Raw genomic sequence first — 27252 nt, forward strand, 5'->3', positions numbered from 1 at the left:
AGTTTCCTATCATTCTTTTGTTCTCCACCTTCTGTGAGTCAGACATATTACCTTGACACACAGCACCATTGCTGTGATAGCTTTGCTCTTGCCTTTTTAGCCGGCTCTGCACTTAATGTGTGCGTATGGGTGAGGTGTGTGTGTGTGTGTGTGTGTGTGTGAGTCTGTATGGTGTGTGTGGGGAGGACACAAGAAACAGATCACCTGGCAAAGAAAAAGCAGCACTGGAATTATTTTTGGTTCTGGCTTAAAACCTTTTTGGTCTTTATTTTCCCTACAGAAAATGCGGGGATCAGATGTCTTGTAGTATTTCTTCCAAAGCTCAGACTCATTGGATTTGTGAAAATTAATGTTGTTGTATAATTGCATGACCTCTTTTCTGTTCCCTTAGAGACATTGCAGGATGTTGTGCCAGGGATAGTCTGACTTTGAGTGCATAGATGCTGCCTAGTAACTTTTCTATCATCCATCCATCCATCCATCCATCATCTATCTATCTATCCATCCATCATTTATCTATTATCTATCTACCTATTTATCTATCATCTATCTACCTTCCATCTGCCTATCGTCTAATTATTTATCTCCATGGTATCTGTTTACCATTTATCATCTACAGTCTAACCATCTATCTGAACTATCTATCACCTATCTATTTTTCTTCTTATTCTCCTCCTCCCTCTTCTTTCTCCCCTCCTCCTTCTCCCCTTCCTCTTCCTCCTTCCCTCCTCCCCCTTCTCCTCCACTTCCTCCTCCTTCTTCTTCTTCTTCTTCTTCTTCTTCTTCTTCTTCTTCTTCTTCTTTCCATCATCATCATCACCATGTAGAAAAAAACAAATGCTTTCCCCTTCATTCCTCTGTCCCATGGGAAGATCTGAAGATTTGATTATTCTTCTTTTCTTCCCTCAAACACCATATATGTGCGTGAAAACCAAGTTTTTAGTCTGATAGGATATTGAAAGAAAGAAGCACAGGCTAATGAATAGAGTGCTTGATTGAGAATCCATAAAGTTGCTGGGAAAATGCTGATATGATTTACTGTGTGAACCTGTGAGTCTCTGGAGGCTTCAAATTTCCCAAATAGAATATCGCAACAGTCCCGTTCCCTCTGCGTTAACACATACTGACCAAGACAGACTCAGTCCTCAGTAGATATATGATGCTAAAATAGAAGGCATGATTCCGGGTCATTTATTCCGGGCCATGTCCACCATTTCTTTAAAAGGCATGTGTCTTCAAAATATAAAGAAAACAGATAAAATATAATATTAAAGATGAATAGATCTTTTCAGATTTTATCTGTGCTGTGGAGGGAATCTCTTGGGACTGAAAGGCTATATAAACATCAGATGCTAAGTGTTAACTTATTAATTTTGTCATTCTTTGGAATAGCATGTGGATACCTGAGGCCATAGGATGTATGTCATACATTTATATGGCTTTAAAACCTATTCAAATTTATCCTTGCTGTTTACATGAAGAAGAAGGAGGAGGAGAAGGAGGAGAAGGAGAAGGAGAAGAAGGAGAAGAAGGGAGAGAAGAAAGAGGAGAAGAAGAAGAGGAGGAAGAGGAAGGGGGAGGAAGAGGGTGGGGGGAGAGGAAGAAGAAGAAGAAGAGAGGAGAAGGAAGAGGAGAAGGAAGAAGGGGAGGAAAAGAAAAGAGGAAGGGGAAGGAGGAGAAGAAGGAGAAGAAACTTCCTATCAATTTGGCCATTTAAAAAACCACCCTCTGCCATCTTGGTGTGTTTCTATATAGGTACATTGAGACCAAAGCAGAACTTAGCCTCATATATGATGTTCATTGGTCTCTCCCTTGTGCTTACAGTTTATTACAAAAATCAAACAAACACAAAAGAAAACAGAGTATCCTGGTTCTTTCGAAAGTTGGGTATACGAGTAAGCCAATGAACTATTCCCGTATGTGTAAAATCCAAGGGTGAATGTCTGTGCCAATGACCACAAGTCTCGCTCACTGGCAGGGGCTCCAAGAACAGAAAGAATCATTAAGGAATAATAAAAGCTAACTTAGGGTGTTATTTTTTTTTTTCTTGAATACTGCCCTTTATTTTCTCTCTTCTTTGGATTCTCTCCCATCCTATAACCAGGAAGCTGACTCTGGATTTTATAACATCAGAATAAATAGCAGAGATATTTGAAGTCTTTGTGTGTCGTTAACCCAAAGCCCCACAACCTAGAGAGGTGTAGAGGGCTTGCGGAAGAGGTGAACAACAGAGAAAGGGATTTGCGGGTAGGCGGGGAGATACCATTTCATGTACAACTGGAATCCTTTCCCTATGTTGGAGAGGTCTTACTACATGAGTCTTACTTAGGAAGCGGGGCCCATTTCTTACGATAGCAGACAAAAGGCAGAATAACCATTGTTATGACTTCTGCTTAGCAAATCTCCTGCTCCGATCCAGGATTTCTAACGCAGAGCAAGCGAGACAGAGGAATGGCCAGGAAGTCTGGGCACTGGCACCAGCAGCAAAAGCTGGTGGCTAGGGTAGTGATGCCCTCCCCTGCCCATTCCAGGCCTGGGCTCCTGCCCATGCTTCTGGTCGCCTTACCTCCTGTCCATCCTGCCCTCCATGGCCTGGCTCTACAGTTATCCAGGTCATTCTGTGACCCAACCAAATTCCTTTTAGGCTCAACTTAGCTGATGTTAATTTTGTGGCTTGCCACGAAATGCCATGATGAAGACAGATGCTGACGACGGGGTCCATCAGAGAAGTAAATTTCGCTTACATCTTGCCTACACCTGTAGACAAGAGCATGTCTGGAAACACGTATCAATCCCTGACTGCGCATTTCCGGAATCCATCAGTTGTCAATCATTTCAATCTCAAAATCCCTTTGTGTCCTTAAATATTATTTAGGACAGCATAAAATGTTTTCTTATGTGTTTTGTATTTATTTAAACTTATTAGTAATTAAAACGAGAAAACGCAGAATAATAAATAACGAATACATATTTATTGGCTTACAGACGACAATACAATTTCATGACACCTTGGCACAAATAACATCTTTCTAAAAAATCGGTAAGAATAGTGGCAACTGTTTTCACAGCTCTTTTTAGGGTCCGGCCAGAGAGCGAAGTGGATCCCCCTTTCTCTTCTGCATCCGCTCGCTGCAGTGCGTTGTTAGATTAACACAGATTCAGAGATGAAGACTATTTTAACAGCCTTTTCAGATAATTGTGCATACTCCCCTTTGATAGGACATTGAAACCTGAACAGTGTTCGTTTCCTGAAGGTCAATGGCGGTGTGATTTCTGGACCCATGTTGGTGAACTTGTGCTCCATTGCATGGATGCATCCTGTACTTTGAATGGACTTTTCACTCATGCATGATTTTCAACCCATGCATTTCCTGTTGGGAAAGTGCTGGTTCACAGAGCTATCCAGATTTCCTATGTGTCAATGCATTTCATTATATAATAGCAAAAAAAAAAAATACATCACATTTGTTATTATCACCACCCATCCTATCAGAAACGTCCTCAAGTATCGAGAAGCTGTTAAGTTAGCATAATGGATACAAGTTTTCCCAATTTTTAGTTTTCACTCGAAAGTTCCAATGTTATCATTGGCGACAAACACAGTCAGTTGATTTTCTTGTAGTGACGGGCTTACTTTGTTCATTTTCCAGAACATGCTTGCCAAACGCCCAGGTCTGAGTAAGCAGTTTGTCCATCAGTCTTTCTTTTGTGTACAAAGGTGTCCCGTGGAAAACAGCTGATTCAGCTCGCAGCTCAAATGCTTGCCAAGTCCTTTCCTTGACGTGAACATGACAAGAATCATACGGTGGGTGCAACAGAAGTGCTTTATACGTGCTTGACACAGAAGAGGAAAGAGACATTGCATGGGATTTGAAATTTAAAAATATTAATAAGAGATGCAGCTTCATCACGGCTATTAATTTATTTTTAAGAGACAGAGAGAGAGAGAGAGAGAGAGAGAGAGAGATAAAGCACAAGCAAGGGAGGGGCAGAGAGAGAGGAAGAGAGAGGATCCCAAGTAGGCTCCTTGCTGTCAATGCAGAACTTGACATGGGGCTAGAAGCCAAGAATCGTTGAGATCATGACCTGAGCCGAAGTCAGACACTCAACCGACTAAGCCACCCGGGCGCCCCTCATCTAGGGTATTCTTAAGTGAAACTGGCACCCCCACACATGCACACACACACACGCACACACTCACACACACACAGTAAACTGCGAGGGCAAGACAAAAAGAGCGCAGTGACTCCTAGTGCATTCTGGTGACGCTGCCTTGATCTCTGCCTGGGCCAGTCACGTACCCACCATTGCTTTGCAACCTCGGCGCACACATCAACAAGATTCAAAAGGCAGATCACGCCTTGATTTTATTAGAAAACGGTTTTGAGCTCAATGACACCCTGCAGAGACCTCGGGCACCCCAAGGGTCCACAGAACAAAGAAGTATGGCCGAGTCCCGTCACTTTCTAGGCTGCCGGAGACTATTTTATACCTTCTTGTCTCTTCGTAAGCCTCGGACACCTCCTCTCTCCTCGCCGTTGTGTGGTAGTCTGGTTCCGCTGTAAATTTAGAAGCAATCGGCACAGACCTTCCACCTGGACCCTGGGCATCTCTGTACCTGTGCCATATACGCGTCTCGTCCCGGTGGATAGATTGTCTCGCTTCCTGCCTAAGACCAGTCCCTCCATTTGGGCCTACATCTGTGTCCACACAAGTACATCCCTGCAGCTACGGCCTCCCTTTGTCCCACAGTGTCCGTTGTTCATACCGCACCGATCAAGTCCTACCAGGATTAAATCAATAGAATGGCACCTGCCTTAATCAAGTCAGTCTTCCTTTACATCACATTTGCTTCCAGATGCCACCCCGTTTTACGGCTTCCCTGTACCACAAACCCCTCCACAGTTATTCCCACACACCGCCTCCCATCCTCCTCCTGCCCTCCTGCGAACCCACCGGAGGCAGACTTTCTTCTCCACAACTCCGTCAAACAGATCTTGACAAGGTCACCTCCGCACGACGAACTCCCGTAGCTTACGCTCGGGCCTCATTTCACGTGACTCTATGGGAGGAAGGGGGCATAGTTAACGAATCGTTCTGTTCTTCAGCAATTCTGTCCCTTTGGTTTGGGGATGCCGGTAGCCTTGGGATTGAAGTGCTTAGGACCTAGAGCTGGCCGTCTGCATCTATTAGCTAATCTTCTCATGACTACTTCCATGTTTTAACTAGTATGTTATGTATTACAAGCCGTGCATGTCATTTAAAGGGGATCCACTTGGGGGAAGCGTGGATTTTGCCCACGATCCTACAAGCTGTATGCTATCTGACAAATCACTCATTCTCTTACACTGGGCTTCTTTTCTCCCTATCAGGTTCAAAGTAAGTATAACCATTTATTAATCGACTGAACAAATATGAAGAAGCACAAACTAATGAAATAGGTCTCCTGCTACCAAGAAATGCACCAGGTAATCTGACCAGCTAGAGGAGAAAAGAAATCCACGACCCTAAGAACCACCACAAACTACTGTTTGCCACTGGGTGAGTGCACACACACACACACACACACACACACAGTAGAATATTAAGAATTAAGAATATTAAATACTTGGTGTGTCAGATGATCTACTCTCTCCTGGTTGTGACTCTATAACAGAAACTGTTGATTTCACCAGGAGCACGTCTTCAGGCGGGTAAGTGCAAGCAGATAGGCGCGTGGACAGAATGGGGCAGTGCTGCTGTTTGCCCGGAAATTTCTGTATTTTGCCTCCTGTCGGTTATTTTCGGAGGTGGTGCCAACGCTTGTAAATGAGAGAACAAGAGTGAGAGAGAGGAATGTGGCTTCGCGAAGGTTTCCTATCACAAGATGCGTACCCTGAGATTTTTGCCACAAAAATATCTTCTGCTCACCTACCGACTGACAATTATTTGGGTTAATGAGCTTTTCTGAAGAATACAAATCATTCTCAACGTTATGGCAGTTGCTTTAATTAGATCAGCCTTATTAGAAATTAGTTTCATCAAAGTTAATTTGTGGCTTTTCATCCAGGGTAGATAAGGGGGCTAAAGATGTAAATAACTGCAGTAATTAACATTCGCCTAAAACTGTAACAAACACAAAGCCCATTTACCGAGACTGGTCTTGAGTCTTCCTACAACATGATGGGGCCACTGAAACTATTTTTGCTCCCGATGTACAAACTAGGAGGCCAATAGTCTTGGTGAGGTTTGTGCAGTAAACTCTAGAGCTGAAGGTCAAATCCTGACCTTCTGAGTCCATGCGCAATTGATGTTTTTTCTAGACGGAGGGAACGGAGTCAGAGGTTGTCGTGGGGGGACATAAATCAGCCTCCGCTTTCTTGACACGCTGTCTTCCCAGCCTCACAGCTTGCACTTCCCCCGCTGTTTGGGGCAGACGCACAGCTTTGTTTGGAGGGCCTTTAAGAAGCAGCTCCTAGCAAGACGAAGGTCTGTGCTCTTTGACGGTCTTGTTCAAAACGTCATCACCGTTTGTGTGTGAACGCACACAGACTGGGCCATGATCTTTATTGTTTTTTTCAGCGAACCACACCCAGAGTTTAGAATGTTATATTTAACGATTTTGAGGACATTTTCTTTGTATTTTTTGAAAAAAGTTGAACCCCGCATTCTGTCCGTGTGTCAAAACTATGTAAACTTTGACTCTGTTAGCTCATGCTATGAATGGTGTGCAATGTCATTCAGGGAGAAACATTTAGAATCACGTGGGTTGCAACTTCTGTCAAATTACCAAGCTACAAAGAAGCAGACTGCGTCCCCACTCGCCACTTATTTTGGATTTATATACAGGGCACCTGTACTGCAGAACTCTTCTCCGTGCTTCCTCTAGAGGTATAATGAAGATATATTTTACGTTCATGCTGAGCTCTATTATTCAGATTGCCATTGAGGCAGCATTGCTAATACTCACAGGCAACTAATGAATTTTACTCTATGATGGAAAACATAATAAATGAGATACTTTACAATAGAAAAATATATGTGAATAAGAAAATAAATAGAATAGAAAATAGAAATAAATGCCCATTCGCTTATATTTCATATGCATTTTGGTAAATGTTTTTAGATTTATTAACTTGTTAAAAAGGCACTATAGACACTATTGAATGCCGATAGCGATCGTGATTTAGGTGTGTCTGAGTTGAAACTCTCAAGAAATCAGATTTTTAACTACAATGTATTTACTTTTGTAAAAGTGCATCCTTGGGGCGTCTGGGTGGCTCAGTCTGTTGAACATCTGACCCTTGGTTTTGGCTCAGGTCGTGATTTCATGATTCAGGAGTTCAAATTCTGCACGGAGTCTGCTTTCAATTTTCTCCCTCCCTCTCTGCCCCTCCCCTGTTCTCTCTCTCTCTCTCTCTCTCTCTCAAGAAATAATTGAACTTAAAAAATTTAAAAAGGGTATCCTCTAAGATAGAGCATTATTTGAGAGGGTCATATTTTCACTCGATTGTTTTTAAAAATGTTTTGGTATACATTACTGATTATTATTTTTTTTTTTCAAAACGGAATTGCTGAGCCCAGCAAGGAAAGACCAGGAAAACCTGCTGAGAAAGCAAAGCCATACCAGCTGGGCACCTGGATGCCTGTCCAGTGGGTTTCCACTCGGGAGCAGAAGAGGTGTGACCATACATGCACTTGAGCTAAGGTCAGACAAGGAAGCACGTTGTGGTGTTAGCTTTGCCGGAGGGTTTGGTGCTGGTGAAAAATACAGCAGAGAGGGTAGATTTGGTCAAGGATGAAATTGAATACCTTGGGAATCATGATACGCCCCAAATCACTAATCCTACAATTTTAAAAGACTCTCAACCATCTGGGGCCGCTGGGGGATGTGAGGGTAGAGCAAGGCTTTTTACCTTGGGGCTTCTCTGCCCTTGGGAGCATTTCACACATCTGGGAGCATATTGACCAAGAACTCCATGGACAGGAGGACATGATTTCCCCAAAGTCTTGCAACAGACTTTGAAAACACCCTGGGTGGACTACAAAGCGCTCACCATGTCACGTGACCTTTGTGCTCTCAGTGTTAAAAAGGAAAATAAAATTAAAAAAATAAATAAATACATAAATAAACAAAAAATAAATACTGAAATTATTTTTACAAATAAGTAAATGAATAAACAAACAAATAAATAAATACTGAAATTATTTTTACAAATCAATAAATAAATGAATAAATAAAAAATAAACACTGAAATTATTTTTACAAATCAATAAATAAACGAATAAACAAACAAATAAAGAAATACTGAAATTATTTTTACAAATCAATCAATAAATAAATGAATAAATAAAAAATAAATACTGAAATTATTTTTACAAATCAATAAATAAATGAATAAACAAACAAATAAAGAAATACTGAAATTATTTTTACAAATCAATAAATGAATGAATAAATAAAAAATAAATACTGAAATTATTTTTACAAATCAATAAATAAATGAATAAACAAACAAATAAATAAAAACTGAAATTATTTTTACAAATCAATAAATAAATAAATACTGAAATTATTTTTACAAATCAATAAATAAACAAATAAATACATACTGAAATTATTTTCACAAATAAACAAATAAATAAATGCAGAAATCATTTTTTTCCAAAATTAAAAACAAGAAAAGGTCTTAACCCTCTGCTTTGGCTACAGTCAGGTATTCTACACGTCCTTTCGTACAATCTGTCCGTTCTGTTCTGTCATCTCTTCATTTAGCCATTCAGTAAATGTTCAATAGTTGGGAAAATTTGTCTCCAGTAAGTTTTTGAATGCACAGAGACTTTCGTAGATTAAGTAACACGTCCAAAGGAGGGGCAAATCGGACTTCATCATTTAATGCGAAACACCTTTAAATGTTTACTGCAGCATGACTGTGTTTGTCTACACAATAAGATGTCGTCTAAGATTTTGAAATGACGAGTAATATAGATTTGATGGTGGATGTAGATTTTTATAGGAGTAGTTTTCAGGCTAAAGGCAGAGCAGTAACACTGCGACTGGGCCGTGTCTAAGCGGACCAGAATCACAAACGTGGCCGGGGGAACGGCCTAAAAGCAACGCACACAATTAGACTTGTCTCTTTAAAATTCTGGGGCTCCTAATAGCAGAATCATCTGCTCTCCGCCATCTGCCAGCTGCGGAGTGAGCGAAAATAGCTTGTGCAGGTACTGTAATATACAATCTAATTAGTGTACTAAAGCTTAATTTATTGGAGAAATTGTAAAATATAAAAACAATTATGATTTAACAAATCTATTCCTCTGCTGCTGTAATGAACACTCTGCGTGTACTGGATTATTATGCATGCGTTTCTTTTTTTATATTATATTGCAAGCTCCCTTCCTTAATACATCACGGGGACAATGAAATTACACTCCACTACCTGTCTTCACATTTCTGTCCCATTTGCAATCATACTCGGAATTTGCTAGACGACGGAGCTGCTTCCTTGCGAATACGAGCAGAATTGAAAAGCCTTATGCCAAGTTGGCATTGGTTCTGAGGACAGCTTGAGGACTCACCAGGGAGAAGACGCCTCTGATGACTTTGCAGCCTTTGCAGAGAACAATTTCAAAGAATTTCTGTCCAGTGAGGGCTTGCTCTGGATCCTTCCTCCTGTTCTCTTCCACCCCTTCTTCCTATTCTCCATTATTTCTGGACGCCTCTCCTCTTTTTCCACCTCCTCCTCCTCTTCTGCTTCCGCTGTCTTTTCTTCATAAACCTGGACGGACGACCGTGTTTTCCACGCAAAAACAAGACGTATCGAGAAGCGTGGACTGTCGAGTGGGCCATCAATTCCTGTGCTATCAGGACCTAATATGAAAACAACCCTGCGGTTGAGCAGCGGTGCCTTTATTTAGTTATTTTCATTTATTTACTTATTTAGAGCAGGGGTGCCTTTAAAAGATGAGATAATACATAATTCAACACAAAGGTTGAGTACGGGGAAAAATGAGATTACGTGGGAAGGATGAAGCTGGATTTTACATCGTGCATAAGCGAGGACTTTCATGTTGCAAATTCTAAGTAGGCTCTGGAACATAAGCGAATAAATAAATAAATCAATAAATAGGCTCTAAAATTTGTGACCAGCTAGGCAAAACCGACCTTGAATGAGAAACATGTTTTAGAGGACGGTCTCTGTTATGGAAAGACCTTTTAGAGTTTTGCTCTGTCACCATGGCCTCACGGAAAACCTCACACGTCAACAGGACAGGCAAGAGCCTATGGGATTTAGTGGCGTGGTTCCAGGGCAGACACACAGTGTTTTCCTTTCCTGAATGGTCGGACACACGGTGCCCTCACGGGGATCGGCCCGAGTGGGGACTGTTGGCTGTAGCTCCGTGTGTTTCGACACCGCCTGTGTCGGCCGCCCTCCCTTCAGGAGACAGGCACTTCCGTGTGGTGGAATTGGTGGTGTGGGACTTCCAGGACCGTGCGTGCCGTAAAGGAGTTCTCTGCTCTGTCCTAGGTCCCTCTCCAAGGGAGCTGTACGGGAGAAATTTCCTTCGGAACCTGAGGTCAGAAAGGGTCCTGCTTCTAAGAGAGAAATCTTTTCCCTTCTCTCAGGCAAATAAGAATTATCAGTGAGAAGCTTCACATGGGCCACAAGCGGGATCATCATCAAGTGGCAAGCTCCCCTTGGCCGCGCGCAGTGACCCTCTGGGGCTGTATTTCTGACCGCTTCTTCTCTGTGATCTTGCTTCCCGTTCCTGTTCCCTTAAATTGTACTGATTTATTATATATGATTTTTTTTTTTAATAAGGGGAGGTGGTATATATTTATTTCTCCCTTACCTGTCTGAGGGTCTTTGCTTTGTAGGCACAGAGCCAAATACCAGACGTACCCATTCTGAAGTTTGTGTTTCTGACCCTCAAAAGGCTTCCCGAACGTTGGGGAACAGATGCACTCAGACAGTCGTGGTACTCTCACACCAGCCACTGTGGAAATCATCACGGGGGAGAGCAGGAGAATGGGGCGGGGGAGACGGGAGAGCCAGTGGCATCAGAAGGGATATTTGGACTAAATTGGAGGGAATTATAGGAATTTCTCAGAGAGGCAATCAAGAAGGGATGACGTCGGCAGATGGTCCCAGAGGCAAAGGCAAGGTGACATGAGAGTGTTCCGGTCAGAGGACGGCCCGTAGGACACTTCTGTCAGATTCCAGAGCGAGGGAATTAGTGGGCGCTGGGCCTTAAGGATGCCAGCAGGATACGCAGATTGTAGATTTCATTGTGAAGAAAACCTCCAAGGAATTTTAGGCAAGGGGTGACATCACTGCATTTTCATGTTTGTGCTGTGTAAAAATAAAATAAAATCCATAAATGTCAGCTGAATTGAAGTGCATTTTAAAATAACGCCCCTGACATTTACTGCAGAATTGGAGGGCACACCCGTGTTGATTCAGAAAATAGGGAGCCAGGGGCGTGACTCAAAGCGGGGTGATCCCTTGCTGCCTTCCTCAGAGGAACGATACAGACAACCTCGGCTTGTGCAGCCCGTCGGTATTCGTGTGGCGGTCAGTTCATACACGTCTGATTCTGCCGATCGTGGCTAAAATTTCCAGAGCACTTTAGAGGCTATTCTTGTCGTGCTTGGTGGCCAACACGTATAATGGCTTCTGAGAAGGACAGCATTTTGGTTCGGGCAGGTGGCACTCTCCTGGGGAGTCAGTCGATTGTGGTAGCACGTGGAGACTGATTTTGGCAATCTAGGACAAAACCCGAGAACGTCCCGTTCATTTCTCAAGGGGATAGCGACGCTGTGGTTCCAGCAAAATCCAGCAGCATGGAGACACGGCATCCGTCAGAATGACATCTAGTGCAAAGCAGCATGCTGCTGGACCCCGGGAGCGCAGAGATGAGCCGTCCCGGCCACTGAGGGCACTTACGATGTGCAAATCAGTGCGTGCCAATACCGACTGCCGGCCCTGGGCGTGTTGCACCTGGGCTTGTCTGCCCATGGCTCAGGAAGTAAGGCGCTGACTTATATTTTGGACAAAAGTCTTTCCACCTCTCTGTTCCAGCTGCCCACTCCAGCCTCAGTAGGTGTTGGCCGCATTGTTTGACCGTTCTAAACTTGCTTCCAGCCGAAATCACCGTGGGATAGACCTCCTAATGTACCCTTGCCCTTCGTGTGAATGCTCTCCTATTGGGTAGAAAATATATTCATGTCTATGCTTCATTCACTCGTTATTTTAGCACCAACAAATAAATATTTATTGAGAAGGCGGACTTTGCCAGGCGCTCTGCTGGACTCCAGAGGTATAAATATGAATAAGATATAGTCCTATCTTTGTGGGAACCGCAAGCTGGTAAACACAAACAGGGTAACGATCACCGTGCAATGCGCTCCGTGTAGCAAAACGCAGGGCTAGAGGAGAATAGCAAATACATGAATAACTTTCAAAGGGGGAGCGCCATGATTGGGTCATGAAAAGCTGCCTTTGCCTGTTCCCATAATATCTGCAAGGGTGTTTTCTCATGGAGCGAGGAGAATTGATCACACCGTCCTCAGGAGTTTTTCCAAACTCCACCCACGGGCTGCCTTGCAAATCCCCCCACCAAAGACAGAATATTATCTTTGCAAGGTGGCGGTTCTCAGCTGGGGTTATTTTGAAGCCCCCTCTCCATTTCCACACAATCAAGGACGTCCAGCAGTGTCTTGAGACGTTTTTGCTTGTCATATCTGGATCGGGTTAGGATGCTCTCGGCAGCCAGCGGGTAGTGTCTGGGGACCCTGTTAAATATCTTACGGTGTGCAGAGCAGCCCCCACAACAAATAATTATCTGGGAGCCTAAAATATCCATATTGCCAACACTCAGCAGCAATATTGTAAAGTAATTTGTAAGATGGTTATGCCAGCCACGGTATGGGGCCAAATGGCAGTGAGATACGTTTTACAACATGAAAGGAATTTTCACTTGGATTTGCAATGTTCCCCTGGATCCAGATCATTTCTTGGGTCCCAGATGAATGGCTTTCTGATGTTCAACCCATTTTTTTTAATGTAGACGGACATCTCCTTTATTTCCCTGTCGTTCTTCCTAACCCGGTGACAAACAAGGTTTTCGCAGCCACCACCGTGGGCTCGCTGAACCCTCGTCCACGTTGCTTGTTACGGCTTGCCTCTCCCTCCTCTCCCTTCCTGCAGCTGCCTGGTGCCTCTGGCCTGGCCTTGACACTCGCCTTCTGCCCGCTCGTCAGCAGCTGTCATTCTCCACTGCTTCCCGTGACCCGCTCCTGCTTAGGCTCCGCCCACCCCTGCCACCAATCAGTCAAATTCCTCAATCCAACCCGAGATAACCTTGTCTCAGGGACCAGGGCTCCCGGACAAACTCAAAAGACGAGCTTCTTCTTGCAAGCGTTTGTCCCCTTTTATCGAGAGACAAGGATACATTTCTCAAACAGGGAGACCGAACATATTTGTGTGACCTCATCCACTGCCACGGTGAACGCCCCTCTCACAGCCACACACCCAAGTCAGGGTGAAGTCATAGCTCACGTTGTCCCCTCAGTGGTAACACTTTGCCTTTTCAGAACATGCTTTCCTAATGGTTGGGTGATCGCGGCCCTCATTTCTTAATTCATCAGCATCCTGAGAGCTCAACTGGCCATCCCATAGTTTACGTAATAATAAAGTGTAAAAACATCGTTGCTGTTTACATGAATAATTTGGTATGCCTGTCCCTTATGAAAATCGAAACCGAACGTCCTGCTCTGACCTATCAAATGTTTGGAAGCAAGGGCTCAGATCTGGCCTCCATTGTTATCTGGAATGTGCTTTGTGCTTTATGGGTGATGATGGATACGACTTTATCGTTTATCACCCTTCTCCGGTGCGCTAGTCATTTTGCTAAATGGCTATGCGATTTGTTACTTCTGGTCTTGACAAACACCCTACAGGTAGATGTGTTTATCTTCGTTTGGCTGATGGGGACACTGCCCCTTAGGAAAGGTGGCATGCGTTTCCAAGACCACATAATAAGTGGAAGGACTGGGATTGAACCCATCACGGACGTCCTATGAGGGACTTGATATGAATGAGGATTAATCATCTTTTTTCCTTATTTCATCATATAATAAATCATATTCTAAAATGCCAACTCATAGTTTTACAAAGTTTCACGATTATGATAGGAAGTGATGCACAAGAACTCCGAATGCATGCCCTAATTATTTAAAACCATGGCTAAGTAAAATGCCATGTATCTTTACTGTGTTTCATAAATAAAGGGCATTCTGACTAACACACTGATTCTACAACCAGCCCCTCCCCCGACTCCCTTCTTTGCTTCCTTTACATACAACTGTAGTTATCACTTTATTTTATCCCCCTGCCTATATAAAATATTTATTGAAAAACATATAAATCACATTTAGAGATGCTGTATGGATTCATTTTTTTTTTTTGCTCTTTATGTAAATACTGCACATAGATGTTTGAAACTTTAGCAAAGTCACTATTTGTGTAAAAATAGATTAGCTGTGATTAACTTCTGACCCAAAGGCACTACGCTTACCTTGAATGTGTCCAGCATATTAACAAGAAGTTCTGTCTTTGATGATTTAATTGCCCACGCACCAACCTGGGGACAGAGACAGTCGGCTCTTTTTCTTCATGGGCGGGATTTGGACGTGCGTTCAGACTTTGGAGACGATCTGCAGACAGGCCGGACCCTTTGCAAACTTGGCCTTCAAGAAAGGCCCATCACTAGGCTGAGAGTCTTTGTCTGCTAAGCCAGAGTCAGGCCAGGTACGTCCGAGACACCGAAGATCTCTCCGGCCTGTGGTTACAAAACACTTGAGTTGAGGATAGACCGTCATAACTTAAAACTCACTGGCCTGGAAACTAGAAATCGGACTTCCAAACATCTGGTTATTTCCAACCGTTCTGAGGGTCACCTCCCTTGAAAGCTGTCAGAAACTCTCACCCTTCCGTGGCCAGCCTGGCCTTCCCTTCCCACACCGGACTCCACTCCTTCACATCCGCCGAGCACGGGATGTCCTGCTGGAGCCTCTAATCCATTGGAGAGCCCTGCTGTCCTCTCCCGGGATGGTCGTTCTCCATAGGGATCTACTCTCTATAAACATCAAACGCGTATTCTTATGTTTCTGCGCAAGTAACACATTCGTGCTTTGCGATGGCTCCCGCCCTCCGTGCGATGCACGCTCCACAACCAGCCAGTCAGCAAGCCGTCCCTCTCCCCTTCCCTGCATTTCCCCTGGTTCCTGTGACAGCGGGTGGGTCAGCCACGATCACCCTCGCTTCTCAGAGGGTTTAGTCGGGGTTTCTGCTGCAAATGCAGGTTGAAGCACAACATCTCTAGGCTCCGTGGAATTGAAAGACGGAATTCCCGTTCCCATGAAAGTCTGTGAAGTCCGGCCTTCTGTACATCCTTCTAGAACATGCCACCACCTGGTCTGCGTTCTGGACAACAAAATCATTCCACTCTCTGCTGTTATTGCCAGGATATCTCTCAAGGCCCACTCTTCTACAGTGTCTTAAACCACGTATTTGGCTCGCTTAGCTATCATTTCATCTTCTTACAAAACTACGTAGCAATTGCTTCGAAACCCTCCTTCCTGGGAGCTCTTGGCTGGCTCAGTCGGTTAAGCGTCAGACTCGATGTTGGCTCAGATCATGATCTCACGGTTTCTAAGATCAAGCCCCATGGCGGGTTCCAGGCTGACTGCAGAGCCTGCCTGGAATTCTCTCTCTCCCTCTCTCTTTGCCTTTCCCCTGCGCTCGCTCTCTCTCTCTCTCTCTCTCTCTCTCTCAAAATAAATAAAAATGAGCTTTAAAAAGAAAAGACACCCTACCCTTTGCCATGTCCTCTTGAAAGATTCTACCATCTATGGTCTCAGCAGAGCAGGTAAGGCCCTCAGGAAGACTCTCAATGCGTCTCCATTCCTGTCTCCCTTTAGTGCAGCGGCCAGTTAACTGAAAAATTGGAATAAACCGGGAGCCAGGAGACTGTTACGATATGGCTTCAATATTGCATTATTACGTAAAAGATAGACATTTATACTTATTTACCGAAATTCTGCTGTAGGAACAAGAACTCTTCTGTGAGTTTAGACCTGCTGGTTGGAGCTCTACGTCATGTTTCATATATAAAGCACAAACAGAATGCCTTCCAGATCACCTCCAGATTTGGTTCTTTAAAATGAGATGCAAAACAGTTGGCGTGAATAAATCTTCGAGTTTCTGTTGACTTTCCCCCAAGCTTTTACAGGTGTTTTGCTCACATTTAACTCCCAATCTTCTTCCCGTTGTCCTCTTTAGCTGGTTTCCTTGATATTCAATGACATTACTGTGTAACAAGAACCCTTCATACAGGCAGGCTTGTGAAGAAAAGAGCTGCCTTCTGGGAAGGCAGTAACGGAAGCGTTGAGAGCAGAAATGCATGTGGGTGCTTGAGAGTCGCCTGCACATGAGGCTATCAGCGTGCTACAGGATGATCTGACCCAGGTGCCGAGGTCCAAGTTCACTGGCTGATCACTGGAAGGTAGTTCATATCAAGGTTTGTACTGTACCTAGAATTCCATGGTGCACTATTCTGCCCATGACCTTCATGCATTTTCTTCTTCTGGGATTCTCTGTCTCACTCCCTTCATCTGTCAAACTCCTACTCACCCCTCGAAACTCAGACTACCAACACTTTCCCCGCAAAGACTGCTGTATTACCCCACCACCCACTCCCCTCTTTTTTGCCTCCAGAGATCTGTGCAGACCTTGAATTCCAGGTGTATATTTCATGTGGCTAAAACGTGTTGTATTTGATATTCTTCCCTACTAGACTTCAACCTTCCAAGACCAGTAGTTTTCCTGCATTTTATCTCTGCATTCCAGGACCTAACACAGGGGCTGGCACGTCCAGTGAATTTTGCTTAGTTGAATTAGTGAAGGAATGGGGATCCAGCTCAACGAAGTGATTCTCTATCTCTTACTGCTGTTGGGACCACTGTCCTTCACTGTCCTGGATAGCTTGCACGAGCCACCTGTGGCTATTAAAATTTCAATTAAGTAGACATAAAAATAAAACCCCAGTCCCTTGGTGCCACCCGTCAAGTTTTGGATGCTCACCCGTCCCGCGTGTCTACTCGTCTCCAGGTTGACGGCACAGAGAGAGAATATGTCCATCATCGCCGCACGTTGTAATGGACACCACTGCTTAGCCTCTCTGGCAGGTCCATGTTGGGAACAGTCCCTCTGCTCCTTCCCCTGGGGATGGGTAGTCCCTGGTTTTCCCCACCTCGAGGTAATATAACCCAGTTCCTTTCGTCAAGCCACCTTGCAGATAAATTTTGTTCTTCCGATTGGTCTGTGGCTCTGAGCTTCGACACGCTTTTATGGAAAGGAGTTTGCTTTAACAGCTTTGATGTTGAAGGCTGCTGGAGATAAAGGCCGCGGCTTTGCTGGTTTAAATCCCGTTCACGCAATCTCAGTTGCAAACACCCTTATCCGAGGTCATCCGGAATGTAATCACACACAGCTTCACAGCTGATTTCTCCCAGTAAAGGGGGCTCTGGTTTGGGATCCCTGAGAGAAATGTAACTGTTCTTGGTGCTTAGTGAGATCCTTAGACAACTGGTCAAAGAGCGTTTATGTAAACACCCAGCTTTTAAGAAATGTCCCATAGGTCGGGTCGTATCTGCTTCCCTTACCACCCTCTTTCACAGCCAGGGGTCTGAGGAAGTACAATCCCAACAGCAGCTACTTCCATCTGCATTGTCCTTTCAGTGGTGGGAAGGGCTTTCCGGGAACAGTCTCTCTCTTCTAGGGATGAGCCCTGGTAGCTGGCATTTCTAATGTGCTAAAACATGAGCCAGTAGGTATGTCGATCTTTAAGCCTAAGTCACAGATGTTGTTTTTACCCTGCTTACATCAGTTTATGATTTTTAAGTGTTATTTATTTTGAGAGAAACGGAAAGCAAGGGAAAGAGAGAGGGAGAGAGACTGTTTAAGGACCACTCGTACCTTGACGACCTTGGCCCTTGGCTCACTCTTCCCACTTACCTCGGTGTGGTCTCTCTCAGGCCTCCTTGATTCTTCCCTTCTCCTCTCTGCTCAGCCTCTCCAGCTTGACCACCTCTTGGATCAAAGGCTCCTATCTTGATTTTCCAGGAACTTCCTTTTATATTCCTCTTGTATCTAATGGGGGTACCTCTGGGCCTATCGGTGGCTAAGCACTGCCATTCTTGTGTATTGAATAAGCCTCCTGTGCACCCACCAGCCCCGCTGTTTAATCTGACAGCTAGATCTGTACTAAAAGTCCCAGACACGATGCACATGGAAGTAATATTACGGTTTTAACGGCAACAACTCTGAATACAATGTCAAGACACGGCAAATTTTGCTATGTACCAAGTTTTCAGTATTTATTAAATAGATAAGTATTTTATTTGTAGTGCCCATAAAACTTAGGTCACATTTCACCTATTTTAGAGGAAAAGAAAAAAGAAGACCCTCTTTAACGGCTCTTGCTATGAGTTGCTGCAGGAAGAATTAGCCATCAATTTGAGTATTATACATAAAACAGCAATAAATATGATATTCACAATCTGAAATGAGCCTCATCAACCATTTACAAAGAACACCCAGTTTGTTTAATGGGGTTGTATTAATACATTGCTGTGAAGATAATGGCTCCAGACTGCTCATTTTAATGAGGGGATGGCCACTGGGTAGACATTCAGTGTACTTTCATAGTACTACTGAGAAGATGGAATATTTGGGGCGTTTTCTCCCTGGTATGGAATAAAATAAGTAAGTCAGTCAGAAACCTCCTTGCTGAAAGGCGTTGGACATGATTTACTTGGCGAATCAAATCATGCATGTCTGTCCTCGTTTATTTACGAAACCCAAGGTATTCTGAGCATTCTTACCTCCCGGCTTTCCAGCGGACCCAGTGCCTGCAGGTGAGGGATACCAGGACTGTAAGACGACCCGCCCACTGAGTCATATACCTGTGAGAAGTTTGCTACCTCAACCCCCCTGAGCGTTCCATAGACCCTTCCAGAGGGTTTGCTTCCTTAGGTGCTGGACATCGTCACCACTTATTCACCAAGAAAGGTGTCAACTGGGCACCTCCCCCAAATTATTCTGGGGTGCATTTTAAGGATTCAAGAATCCTTTGTGATCTGGTTCATGACAAGGGTTTGGCCTTTCTTCTCAGCCTCACCTCCGTATCGTTGCGACTCCAATGTCTTCCTAGAACGTCATCTCATTATCACGCCAGATTTACTCTGGAGGGAGGAAGCCAATTAGTTATTTTCAATTTTCGGAAGGCCAGCCTCCCAGAATGGTGAAAATACATTTCTGTTGCTTAGAAGCCGCACCGTCTATGGCGTTCGGATACAGACACGTCCCAAATGGTCTCCCTGTTTCTCATTTGCTCTCCGTAACTCAGAGCGATCTTCTTAACCAAGTGTGCACATTATTCCTTTTCAGCTTCCTCCCTCTCCTGTTCAAGGCCCCTCCGTGGCTCCCACTGACTGATCACAAAGCCCATACTCTGTCCCATGACCTCTGAGGTTCTGTCGGACCTGGCCCCTTCCTGCCTCTTAGTTTCTTCCCTCTCCCTGAACACCTAAACAAGCTTGTCTACACCAACCCACCACTGCACCTCAGGACAGGTTTTTGTTCTTTCAGAGTGCTTAGCTGAGACTCTCTTGTTCACTTATTTCTTCACTGCTTTTCTCTCTTCCCATCAAAAATAGATGCCCTGCCTCGAGTGCATGGCTCACAGCTAGGATCCAGAAGAGTACCTGACGTCTGGTAGGTAATCAATAAATATTTGCTAAGGGAATGAGTATGTGAGTTCAGGACTGGCTGGGGATTTAGGCTGGCTTGACTTGCAGGGTCTAGGTGCCTAGAGAGGAATGAGGAACTGAGAAGTCTCCCAGATGCCCCTTGATATCTGCTTTGAAATTAAATGGGTAACATTCGTGCTTTCTCGCTTCTTTTCCCTCTGAGTTCAAGGCCTCACATGTACTAGATCGGGAGCATTATTCTACGTTAATTTGTAATCTGTGCTCCAAGCCACATCTTACGATGTGGGGCTCGGAGGAGATGTTTCCACCTGCCCTTCCCTCAGACCTTACCCCGGAGGGCACTGATGGGAAGGTGATGAGCTTCTCCCTGCTGCACACCAGTGGCCCGTGCTGCACTCTTGTCTCTGCAGCGACCCCTGCCCCGTGACAGGGGTGGGGGATGCTAGAAAAGGAGCCAGGCTCCAGCAGCTTCCACAGACTTCAAGCGCGACCTTGCCTTGGACAATCTCAGGTCTCATCTGCTCACATGGCATCATTGCTCGGCTTGGGAAAGAGATTTTTGTCCCCCTGAATTAGGAAAGAGGCAGAATAGTTATATATATATATATATATATTTTTTTTTTTTTTTTTTTTTTTTTTATAAAAGTCTGTGTTGAGTACAGGCTTGCCGGCAGCTCAGGCCTGAGAGGAGGCGGGGAGGGACGGCCAGAGTCCATCCTTCCGCCAGGCGTGACCGGCAGGAGTGAGACCGGCAGGTCCTCTGGAGACCTGTGGGATCTGTAAGGGGGACAATTCTCAAAGTGGCCCAGCTTTCCCGGGCTCTGGGCAGAAGACATGGAGCAAAGCCACACGATGGTCATGCGACCAGTTCCCAAAGTGCTGTTTCTTTATATCAAGGAAAAAAAAAAAATGTTTCTCTTCATATGAGCTTTCCAAGCCCTTTAACCATATCTTCCCTTACCTCAGGGTTCACTTCTGCAGGCAGAGATGAGAAAACTCAGATTCTTTTCTGTTTATTTTTTGTGCGTTTTTGTTTGTTTGTTTTAGAGAGAGACAGAGCGCAAGCTGGGGAGGGGTGGAGGGAAAGAGTGAGTGAGAGAGAGACACAGAGAGAGAGAGAAAGTCCCAAGCAGTCTCCATGCTCAATATAGAGCCCAACACGAGACTCAATCCAACCACTCTGGGATCAGAACCCGAGTCCAAATCAAGAGTCAGACGGTCGACCGACTGAGCCACCCAGGTGCCCCGCAAACTCAGGTTCTAATATGATCAACATGAGACAACATAATTTAGTGCTCTTATCCATAACTCCCTTGTAATTGGTAGAGGACACCCGTTATTGTCTCCTGTCCTCTACTTCCACCAGCTGGAACTCAAAATGCTTCCGCACCAGCTCTCAAAGCAGATGTGGATGAGGTGACGGGGTGGCTTATATAATACACTGTCTGTTTCTAGGGCCTGCATCTCTGGAGATAGTGGTTACTTCCCTTGTAATTTGAATTCTCTCATGTCGCTGCGTGTTTTTGTGTTTTTTTCTCATTTTATTTTGAGCTTCTCAGAAATTTGAAATATGCTAGAGTATGCTGACCCCCGGGGCTCCCGAGGTAGTTGTGAGAGAAGGGCACTGCTGTAGCTTAGTGAGTCAGAAGTTGGGGTTTGGGGTGACTGATTTATCATCCATATTGGGACCCTTATAGGATCACAGAGATAATATTTATATTGACACTGAACTCTACGCATTCCCTGGGACCTCCCTGAGAAAATTGGGGTATATGGTCGCCCTGTAACCATAGACTAGTGAGCTCACACTGCGACAAGGGACTGTCATCTGCAAACATCTCAGATGTGAACAGAGAATTATAGTGACATGGAAACCATTTAGAAGCGCTGCGTTAGATAACTCGATTATCATTTATAAGTGGTATTTCTTGCCTTTGTTTGAAATAAACTGATTTTTGTGTTCTATACTCAGATGAAACCGTTTGGAGAATGAATCCTTAGGGGGAGGTGGTTTTTCGGAAAACTGTATGTTTGGGGTCCGACTGCCTCAGGCTCTACCCCTCATGCGACCACTTTGCAGACTGTGCCTTTATTTTAAACTCGGGGGCCAGAGGCACACTGTTGGTGACATCCCGCGCTCACACGTCAGTATGAGGATTTGACCGGAGTAGCCCTTCTAAGTGTTAGTTAGGCTCGATGCCCGGCATGTGTTGAGTGTTCAGAAAATGCCAGCGCCTTGTTTGGTCCTCCTTGGCCCTGACGCTTCTCTGTGCCATCAGACAGCTTATCCAGTGTCTCCCTGTCCGTCCCCTCCACCGCGCGCATTCTCTAAACTCCCTCAGTGTCACCCCTGTACGTGATTTTCCTACTATCCTGATTTTTTTCCAGGCTTTAATTTTACCCTCTCAAATCCAGTATAGCTGGTATCACAGTCCAACACTCTAAAACCCAAGTTCTATTGTCGCTCACGTTTTAAACCCCCTCCATTTGCTCTCAGTTGCCCTTGTGAAGACCTGAACTCTTCAGCATGGCATCGGGACCCCTCCCACTGGTCCCATCTGCCCCCTTAACCCACCAGATGCTTCCAGTTCCTCCTGGGGCCTTTGCTGTCAGTTTCGACCAAGCAGCCCCATTCGTTCTTCAGGTTCCAGATAGAGACACACATATCCTAGGAGGTGAGACTTGGGCTCTCTTTCCACTGTGGCCTCCTTGCCTTCCCCCACTCCCCAAGTTGACCTGGCGACCACTACTTTCTCTCTTACCTACTTGGTGAGCGCAGATGAATTTTTCTCACGTTTTTGTCTCCTTGACTGAGTGGACATCACCACAAAGCATACACAATTCATTGAGAGAGTTGAACGGAAGATTCAGGGTGATTTCTGTAGCATACATTGCTACATAAATTTAGGACCAAATCCCATAGACAGGCCGGGTGGAACGTAGATGGCCCTCACCTGCTTCCTGTTATTAGACTCATATTTTTTAGTGCCCTTTACCTTTCCATACGTTAGCGGCTAGGATGTCAGAATGTGCTACTGAGGATAAATGTATGAAGAGAAAAATAGTACAAGGCATTGCTTCATGGCAGTTACGTGGAGGCACAGCCTTGCGCGTTGAGAATGTTTGCTCTTGGCTTCGGAGAAGAAACAAACTAGTTTATGGGCAAAGTCGAAGACCTCGAGTGACCTTGTAATATTTATTTCTGCGGCTCAGCATTCTTGTTTGGCTTGTTTGTTCACTCTCTGTTTTATTCTAGTTGAAAAAGATTGCCAATTTGCTGATCTCCACATAATCATGGTGATAGCAGGCTTGTTACAACAGCAAACACATTCTGAAATATCAGTGCCTCGACACAGCAAAGCTTTATTTCTTGCTCACATCACAGTCTGATGAGGGTCGATGATTCTCCTGAGTCCTCTGAGCAGAAGATTCCCGAGGTGGTTCTGTGTGCAGTGAAGCCACCTGGAACCCTTGGTTCCCGAGGGCAAAAGCACCACGAAGAAGGCCAAACCTGTGAGTGACGGATGGTTTGTGCTCACTTCCCATTGGCCTGACCCTCATTTCATGGGTGCAGCCTGAATGAAAGGGTCTCAGGAAGCCTAGAGATACGGCTGTTTCATTAGCACGGACAGTAATACCACACTGAGGTGTGGATTTGTTTGAGAAGAAATTATTAAGTGTGCACCCTGTAGGCCGTGATACACAACGCCAGATTCTAATGGAAGCAAGACACAGAATGGAAGGGAAGGAGCTAGAACTTCCATCCCAGCCGCTGCCTGCAAGGAGTGGGCATGTTAGGTGGGTCGTATGATGTTTTCAGCTTTCTCTTTTCTCATCGGTAAAGAGAGGATGTTGGATTTCATGAGCTGTAGGACCCATTTTCCCTTTACAATTCTCCTTCCTAGGAGCTGGCAATTCAACTGGACATGTAAGATGAAAGAAAGCAATAAATACTCTGTTGAGACGTTTAGAATTCCTAAATGAAGGTACGATCAGAACAAAACTGGTTTCACCAGCTGGTGGGGCACCATTTATTATAAACCAAAGGGTCCCATGGCTCCTACAACCAAATCACAATGGTGACGTGTCAATGCTAACAATATTTCATAGTCTCACGTTTCAGTGTTTATATGTTCCCATAGCTGGACTTCTTTTATACTTGCACATAGGATGACATTCTTCATTTGGAATGCACGCAGTTTCTTTCAAACAAGTAAGCTTAAGTCAGGGGAGGAGTCAGTGATTGTGTGGTACGTGTGTGTGTGTGTGTGTAAGAGAGAGAGACAGAGACAGAGAGAGAAAGAGAAAGCCAATAATAAGTATTTGAAGGGGATTATGCTTTGCATTGCATAAATCTCTTGCAACTACTCATCTCCGTGGTTTTTGTGCAAAAGCAGCCATGGACAACATGCAAATAATTGGTCATGGCTGCGTTCCAATAAAACTTTATTTACAAAAACAGGACGGGCTGGAGTTGACCGCACTTTGCAGATCTTTGACCTCAGGTCTTGGATGTCAGAGTGAACTCTTCGACTTTTATCTGTCTAGCTAACGCTAAGCACTCTCTACCCTAGTTCCGCGTATTTCTACTGAAATATTTTTTTAGGCTGATCTTCACATAGCGTGTCGGAAGTTCTTCAGAGTGATTTGTTAACGACGTTATCTTATCTTGCTCTGTAACAAAATAGGGGCTTAAGACAACACACGTTTACTATCTCACGGTTCCCGTGGTCAGGAAATGCAGCGACTCTTACCTGGATCTTGGGACTTGGGGTCTCCGATAAGATGGGATCAAAGTGTTGACTCAGGGTTCTCCTGGGAAAGGCTTGGCTTCTAAGCTTTGTCAGTGGTTGTTGGCAAGATTCAACAGGACTGTCGGACAGAGGCCTCAGCGCCTTGCCACATGGGCCTCCCCAGAGAGCAGCTCGTTGCCTGAGAACTGGCTTCATCTCAGTGACTGATTGGGAGTAAGGGCAGGACACAAGTCTCAGCATGAGGGGAGCACCTCACCACTATTGTCACAGTCTAGTCACTGGGAGCCACACTCAAGGAGAGGTGAACATGTCACTGGGAACCACACTCAAGGAGATACGTGACCACCCATAGCTGAGGATTACGGGGCACGTTCAATAGCTCCCCGCGCAGGAACCCATCTAGTCAAGGTATTTTAAAAAAAAAATTTAATGTTTATTTATTTCTGAGACAGAGAGACAGAGCATGAGTAGGGGAGGGGCAGAGAGAGAGGGAGACACAGAATCCTAAGCAGACTCCAGGCTCTGAGCTGTCGGCACAGAGTCTGACGTGGGGCTGGAACTCACAAACCGTGAGATCATGACCTGAGCTGAAGTAGGTCGCTCAACCGACTGAGCCACCCAGGTGCTCCTAGTCAAGGTACTTTAAAGTAGGGCTCTTCTGTGGGCCCAATGATTCATGTGCCAGATTTATGGATCACCTAAAGGTAGGAAAGACCCATTCTCCAGTCATGTGCATAACTGCATTTCTATTCGTAAGGAATTTTTGAATATGCAAATTAGCATGACGAAGTATGAATCTAGCATAAAAATCACTTAATTGAATGCTTTCTCAGAAAAGCATAAATAAGCTTTTTTCCCCCATAGATTTGATTTTTCTGCCGGACGTTTTCTAGAATCAGTTATCTGGTGCACCACAACTAAACATACAAAGGAAACAGGGTGTTAGATGCTACAAACACCAGGCAATTTCCCATTACCTCAGCTGATCAATTTCTCTAGCATGACAGGTAGAATTTGGGCCACGTGGAAGAATGGATTCTATACTATCCTCCTTATAATGAGAGGGACACTCTGTCCTTATATGAATAAACACAAGAGCATCATTTCAGAAAATAAAGCCAAGGAAGGGGGAGGGGAGGGCAACAGAAATCTTAGAGCCAGATTGTGGAATAAAACCAATCTTAAATAGTTTGCAAGACACGGGCATTTCATCGTCTTTTATTTATGGATTTCATTACAACGGGATGCTAACATCCCACGCACTGTTAGAAACCCTATAATTGGTCTTCAGGAGCACATGGGCCACGAACCAGAAGGTACTAGGTGAATTAGCTGCCTCAGCTCAAGCCTTAACACTTGGCGTGCTAACTGGCTGGATGTGTTTGGGAGTCATTTCCCATTCGCTTCCAGATCCTGCCGGGACCGATCCGGGACTCGGGAGACATTAGCCAGTATGAATAGAAGTCCTTATTTCTGCTATTATTGCCTCCTAATGTGGAAACAATGCTTATTTTCATTAGACCCTGAAGGAACCCATTTTCTCAGGCAGCGCAGAGGCACCTGCTAAATCATTCAGCATCAGAAAGGTTAAATATTCATCTCTGGTTTGCATTGTAATAATACGCCTCCCAGAGTCCGCTTCTCCAAGAGGAATTGGCTCCCACACGCTGACTGATGGAGGCTTTGGAAATCTGAAAGTTATTCCCATGACAGCAACATTTTCTTTGGCCCGAAGATCTGCAGACTGGACGCAAAAGCTCTCTCCTGGTGGGGGTCAGACCAAATCAGGGTCTGTTGCACGTGACAGGCAGGGTACAGGCTCCCACAGGGTCTGAGGTGACGCGTGCGATGCCCTCAACGTCCAGTGACCAGGCATTTCACTTCAGCAAAATTGGGAAGGAAGTCTGGGAACAAGTACCACACAAAGTCAAGACCGTCAGTAGCACTTTCTTGTCAGACTGCACTCAATCCAACTTTGCATCACCTGGAGCCGGGTCAGCTCCTCCCCGGGGTCCACGGGTGCTCCTCTCCCCCACTTTTTATGATCCAGGAACACGGAACCCGTTTTATTTCCTCTCACGCACCCTGGGATTTCTCAGCTCCCCGTCTCTGCCAGAAATGCACTCCCGTCCTCTCTTGAAAACACTCAACTGAAAGTCAGTCCTGAGAAGTTGGCTTGGATGCCGTGCCTTCTAGAAAGTCTTTCCCTGTACTTTTTCTTTTCCCAAATCTCCTAGACTATGTGCTCCTTCCTCCGTCCTTCTATATTATTTCCAAGTATTTATGTAGACATCTTACCCAGTAGACTTACTTCCAGGGGCAAGAACTTTTCTGTTCGTCTCTCTCGACCAATCGTGGAAGAGAGTAGAATGAGTGAATCACTGAGTGAATGAATGAATGAATGGGATGCCACAAAAGACTGACACACGACACCACTAATAGCAATAATGATAAGGGTGATGACGGTATTGAAGAACAATGGTGAAAATGTGTGAGACTTTTCATTAAGCACAGAGGACCATACAATCCTGTGTCGTCATCTTGCCGTAGAAAGAGAGTTTGCTTCTGTGGTTGCTAACAGAGTTATTCATCAGTAAACCTATGAGATTAACTGTGGTACCTGGGGCTCTCTAAGGAAATCGCGAGGCACAGATTCCATACCTGCACCAGCCCTTTGGC

This window comes from Panthera tigris, chromosome A3, assembly GCF_018350195.1.
Source record: "Panthera tigris isolate Pti1 chromosome A3, P.tigris_Pti1_mat1.1, whole genome shotgun sequence".
Classification (NCBI taxonomy): Eukaryota; Metazoa; Chordata; class Mammalia; order Carnivora; family Felidae; genus Panthera; species Panthera tigris.